Source organism: Priapulus caudatus, unplaced genomic scaffold (genome assembly GCF_000485595.1).
Source record: "Priapulus caudatus unplaced genomic scaffold, Priapulus_caudatus-5.0.1 Scaffold25, whole genome shotgun sequence".
Lineage (NCBI taxonomy): Eukaryota > Metazoa > Priapulida > Priapulimorpha > Priapulimorphida > Priapulidae > Priapulus > Priapulus caudatus.
Genome location: NW_014577086.1, coordinates 81,356 through 87,546, shown reverse-complemented (window position 1 = coordinate 87,546; position 6,191 = coordinate 81,356). Strand labels below are relative to the sequence as shown.

The 6,191-nt window shown below is 40.3% G+C and overlaps 1 protein-coding gene across 2 annotated transcripts in view; it reads left to right on the top strand.

The window, feature by feature from the left end:
* Positions 1-454: 454 nt before the first annotated feature.
* The window catches only part of LOC106814069 (spermatogenesis-defective protein 39 homolog), a 16,385-nt gene continuing 10,648 nt past the window's right edge, over positions 455-6,191 (top strand). Inside the window, exon 1 of one of the 2 annotated variants that reach the window (XM_014818342.1) lies at positions 455-521. The gene's annotated coding sequence lies outside the window, so the exon portion shown is untranslated. Of the gene's footprint in view, positions 522-1,405; positions 1,424-6,191 lie in introns of those variants that run through there. The other variant, XM_014818350.1, reaches the window with a different exon arrangement.

Genomic DNA, 6,191 nt, shown 5'->3' with positions numbered 1-6,191 from the left:
AATGTTGTGTATTGGACTATTGGTTACTGTTTGCTTATGTATTATTCGGGTGCTGGCTGCAGGTTAAATAGTATTCCAGATGCCAGCCCAAAATTATGGAGTATTCCAGATGCCACTGAAAATTAGAGAGTATTCCGGATGCCAAAGGGGGGCATGGACCCCCTCCTTTATGTTATCTTCAAGATCCTAAACTTTCACTCCGCCCTCATATAGCAGTTTCTGACTAATGGTTCGACTATAGCGAGTAGAATGAATCTAGCATGAGAACGTGGTATAACTAGCATAATATCATGCATACATTGCTACCAGAATCTAGTGATTTTGGACAGAGCACGTATGTATATATGATACCTACGTGCTCTGATTTGGCTCTGGTTAACTGGTTTTGGATCAGAATAGAAAACGCTAGCGCCATCTTCTGGCTAAATGAGATGCGATGTGAGGAAAGAGCGGCGGCGCCACTTGGTGGCGATAGCAAAGTCGCGGACATTCATGTGTTCTTAGCTTAGTCGGACTCCAAGGTAAGATATTTTCAACTTGTTTTGAACGCTGTTAGTGTTATTAAAATAACAAAGTAAAGGTTAGCTAAGTGGAAACAAAAAAGGGACCAAGTGATCACGTTTAATGCCGACGTACTGTCTACTCAGTAGACTACTGCTGTAACCACCCATTTCCCAGAATAGGAATTGCTTCGCCGTCCGCGAGTTTTTAAACCGTAGGATGGCGACTGGAGATTGATAAATTATTCATGACATCACACACATGGTTCGCGTTTCTGATTCGTTGCCGGTCGCTGCTTTACATTACATTTTACTATATTTTATGGAAGACCAACAATAACATTCTCATGCTGAATTGAGTTGAATGTCGTGGATAATTCGTCCGAGCATCGGACACCTGTTCGTATATGCGCTATTCGTCCGAGCATAGCTACGGTCCGAGCCACAGGCACTTGAAGCGTTTCAACTGTAAACACACGCCGCCGCCATTGCGCGCACACTGACACATAAATATATATATATATATATATATATAATATATTTATGTGTCAGTGTGCGCGCAATGGCGACGGCGTGTATTTACAGTTGAAACGCTTCAAGTGCCTGTGGTCCGAGCAGTCGCGCAGCGTGCATGGTATGCGTCGCTTTCCCATACCATAGATTAATTTGGTACTATGACACGCGTATATAACTATAAGATAGCCGAGTCGGTCTAGAGCTAGTGTTAGGTTAGGGTTGGGTTATGGTTAGGGTTAGGGATATGGTTTTGGGCTTGTGAAATGGTCTTGAGTGAAGTGAATTATTACTTTGCACAAATCGGAAACGCGAACCATGTGTGATGTCATGAATAACTTATCAATCTTCAGTCGCCATCCTACGGTTTAAAAACTCGCGCGCCGTCCGCCACCCACTCTGTGACACTGGTACCATAGACTCTCTAGAGTCTAGATAAAAGGCTAATCATCCAAACATACATACAGATCACATCCGTTGTAACTTATTGAAATCTCGTTGGAAAACGACGTCTTTTAGCCTTATATAAAACAATTATCTTTGGCGTTATGAAAAAGGCATTTGTGGGTGACATCCCATGTCTTTTAACACCAGAAGTTATCGGTAAATCTTCTCATTTCATTTGTCACCCCATTTTTTATGGGCAGCATTTCGCATGCATAAATCGCTTGATGTGACCATAGATATATACAAACACAATATATGTGTTTATGTACATCTATTATGTGACTCGCGTGCTGCTGTAGAAACGCGTACGCGTTTTTTTCCTTTGCCATAGGAATGGATCTCTCGACGTGATTGATAAATTATTGTAATAATGTTAATAGAACTGACAATATAATGTGAATATACGGATTAATCATGATTCATTGCGGTTGTTCTTCATCAAATGCGTCTGTTATTTACAGATATAAATGTTTATTTATCAAGTATATGACGTAATTTTCTTGCGTTGTTTCATTTTCTGTTCTGCCGCTATGAACATATCCGGTCACAATTCGCTTACTCACGATAGTGCGTAATTTATTCTGGATATACGGCGTTTGACTTCAGACTTGATATCACGAGTATGTTTTATATATTTGTGGTCTATTAATGTTAATCAACATAATATTGCGCCCGTGCTCTGGCTGGAGCAACGTCTCCCAATATCCAGGTTTTATTTAGAAATATTGTAAATCTTGCTTTCTAATATTGCAAGCTTTTCCCTTTCAGTTGCCTATTTTAGTGTAGTAATCATATTCTCTATAATAAGCCCATTCTTGACCAATCGCGTGGGAAATGTGGGACACTGTGAGCGATATGATGTTCGTGTTGCCCGCTTGGTGACGTAATACTTGTATATTATTCTTGTACATAAAGAATGAGTAAGCGGGTTTAGTAAAAGTAATTGTCATCATGTTTTTACTGTATAGTTAAAACAAAATATACGGTAATTTTGTACGTGGTGACAAACTATTAAATAAAGGTTTAGTCGATTGAGGAACATTTTGTTTCTGGTGTTTGTAAATCTCTGAATAGTAGTATATAGTATTAGAGCGCCTAATCACATCAGATATAACAAATATTGCCATTTACTTACAATTATTCACGTGAATTATTTCATTATGCTCTTTACTGTACATGCATCATTGCGGTACCTGAATCTATTGACGTAATATGTTATTCATGTCATTATATACATATCAGAAGTAGATAATAGGGATTCCCTATTATCTACTTCTGATACATATCGCAGATCGTACGCGGATTAAAAGGGGGTGCAGCCCCTACCCATCTTCCACCAAGCAAGAATATGAATGAAAAAAGCGTGATATTTTAAACAAATTACTGTCAGATACAAAGTAAATTTCACCTATGAGATTTCATTAAATATTCGGGGATTACCCCTACCACCACCACAGGCTACACAACCTCGTTGCTCGAAGGCTGCACGCTATATTTCTTTAATTTCTGGATCCTCCCCTGTAAATACTGGTAGGCCCTATTCCATGTAGGATATTCCTTCATGTAGTAGCCAAATAACCAGCAAAACGCACGCGCGCAGGCATGCATGCATTGCAAATGCAACGAGGGAGAACCTGGGAGAGTGAAATGTGAGCGACCCCGAGAGATAGGGGAGGAAAAAGCGACGATAAGGGACGAGAGATGAGTTGAATGACACACGGGAATGAATTTGAAATAGGTGGAATTAGAAACACGGTTATTTCTGACTTATTGACGGAGGCAGCCAAGGAGGAACTGGCGATTAGCGTGAAAGCCAAAGCCAATGCTATGATATTAACGCCGCTTATATCAGCTATCCCTGTGGTACGTTGGTATCTTTATGAGGGGGTCAAAGCCCTTTTCGTACGCCGGATTCCGGCCTATTTAGAGTGTATTCCGTACGCCGAGGTGCGGTACGCCGTACGCGGCGATGACAGTATAACGTATTGCGTACGCGAAATAATTGATACTATGATCGGGGATTGTGTTTTTTTCTGAACTTTTCCTGCCCATTTTTTAATAAATGTTGGATCTATTTACCCTGCTAACTGGAAACGAGACTGTCCCCGCACGTAGGATCGCGAACAGACGGGAATCAGTCGAATCCAGTCGGTGTACCAGTCTAATGTTAATGAATGTTAATGAATTATTTGCGTTGGGAAAGCGACGTTGTGATGCGACGTTATTCATGTTGTTTTGTGCACCAGCGGGCGGGGCTGCTGCGGTGTACTTGTTTTGTTGAAGATGCAGCATTATGAACCGGCCAGATTTACGACGTAAATTGATCGGGCAATAATAGGACAAAATAGAGTTAGGAGAAACATAAAGACCTTGGTAGCTAAATTCTTTCGCTGTTTAGCATTTTTTATTATTGAGACGTTCCAAGTGTCTGGGCTGTGGCTATGGTACCAGTGTCACAGAGTGGGTGTGCGGAACGCGCGCGAGTTTTTTAACCGAGTAGATGGACGACTGAGATTGACAAGTTCTTCAATGACATCACACACTGCGTTCGCGTTTCGATTTGCTGCAAAGTAATAATATCAACTTCACTTCAAGACCATTTCACAAGCCCAATAAAACCATATCGCCTAACACCTAAACCATAACCCACCCTAACAGCTAACAAACTAGCTATAGACCGACTCAGGGCTATCTATAGTTATACTAGCGTGTCATAGTACCAACATTAATCTATATGGTATGGCGAAAGCGACGCCAACCATGCACGCTGCGCGACTGCTGCCGAACCACAAGGCACATTGAAGCGTTTCAACTGTTAAATACACGGCCGTCGCCCATAAAGCCTTATCGCCATCGGAACAAAACAATGCGTCATGGATAGCGAAAAGCGGGCCATTACTAGCGCGCCTGCCGCACGAGCGAGTTAGCAGCGCGCCTGCACGCAATAGGCGTCAGTATGCATGCGCGATTTACCGTTCGCATATATTTGGTAATTAATTAGGACTAAATCGCTGCTTCAAACAAAACTGAAAATTTACAGAGATTATAGCTAAGGACAATACTTGTCGTATATTCATCTTAAATTTCTAGAAATGTAACTCAACTCGTTAGCCAGAATATGATAGCTTAGTATCCTTTCCTATGCACCCAGCCGTTCGTTTATAGCCGGCTGCACGCAAATTAGGCGGGCCTTATGCGCGATCCGTTCGCAATATATTGTGGTAATTTAATATAGGGGACTAATCGTGCCTTCAACAAACTGAAAATTAACAGACATTATAGCTAGACATTTGTCTATATTCCTTATAATTTTCCAGAAATGTAACTCAAACCCTTTTGGAAGATATAATAGATTAGTATCCTTTTCTTTATCACCCAAGCCGTGCGTATAGCCGGTGATACGCAAATAGGCGCCTCATGCGCGATACCGTGTTGGCATATATTTGCGTAATTTAATTAGACTAATCGTGGCTTTCAACAAATCTGAAAATTAAACAGACATTATAGCTTAAGACATTTTGTCTATATTCCATTATGATTTTCCAGAAATGTAAACTCAACTCCTTTGAAGATATAATTAGTAAGTATCCTTTTCTATCACCCAGCCGTGCGTATAGCCGGTGTACGCAATTATGGCGCCTTTATGCGCGATGTACCGTTCGCATATATTTGGTAATAATTAGACTAATTCGGCTGCCTCAACAAACGTGAAAATTAACAGACATTATAGCTAATGACATTTGTCTATATTCCTTATGATTTCCAGAAATGTAACTCAAGCTCCTTCTGGAAGATATAATAGTTAGTATCCTTTTCTATCACCCAAGCCGTGCGATATAGCTACGGCTGCACGCAATTAGGGGCCTAGCGCGATACGTTCGCTATATTGGTAATTAATTAGACTAATGGGTCGGCTTCAACAAACTTGAAATTTAAACAGCACATTATAGCTAGACATTTGTCTATATTCCTTAATGATTTCCAGTCGAAATGTAACTCAAACTCCTTTGGAAGAATATAATAGTTAGTATTCCTTTTCTATCACCAAGCCGTGCGTATAGCGGTGCACAGCAATAGGCGCCTAATCCGCGATACCGTTCGCCATATATTTGGTAATTAATTAGACTAATCGTGCTTACAAACAGGAACTGAAAATTAACAGGACATTATAGCTAAGGACATTTGTCTATATTCCTTATAATTTTCTAGAAATGTAACTCACCTCTGTTTGCAAAGATATAATAAGTTAGTAATCCTTTTCCTATCACCATAAGCCGTGCGTATAGCCGGCTGCAACCATAGGCCGTCCTATGCGCGATACGTTCGCATATATTTTAGTAAATTAAATTAGACTAGCTACTTCGTACTCAAACAAACTTAAAATTTACAGAGATTCATAGCCTAAGACATGTGTCTAATATTCCTTTGATTTTCTAGAAATGCAATCAACTCGCTTTGCGAGATTATAGTTAGTTATCCTTTCCTATCACCATAGCCGTGCGTATAGCGGCCTGCACGCAATTAGGCGCCTTATGCGCGATACGGTTCGCATTTATTTAGTAATTAATAGACATAGTCGCTGCCCTTCAACAAACTTACAATTTTTTTTTTTTTTTTTTTACAGAGATTATTAGTCTAAGACATGTGTCTATATTCCTCTAGATTTCTAAGACATCGTAACTCAACTCGTGTTTGCGAGATATATAACGTTAGTACCCTTTCCATTTCTCT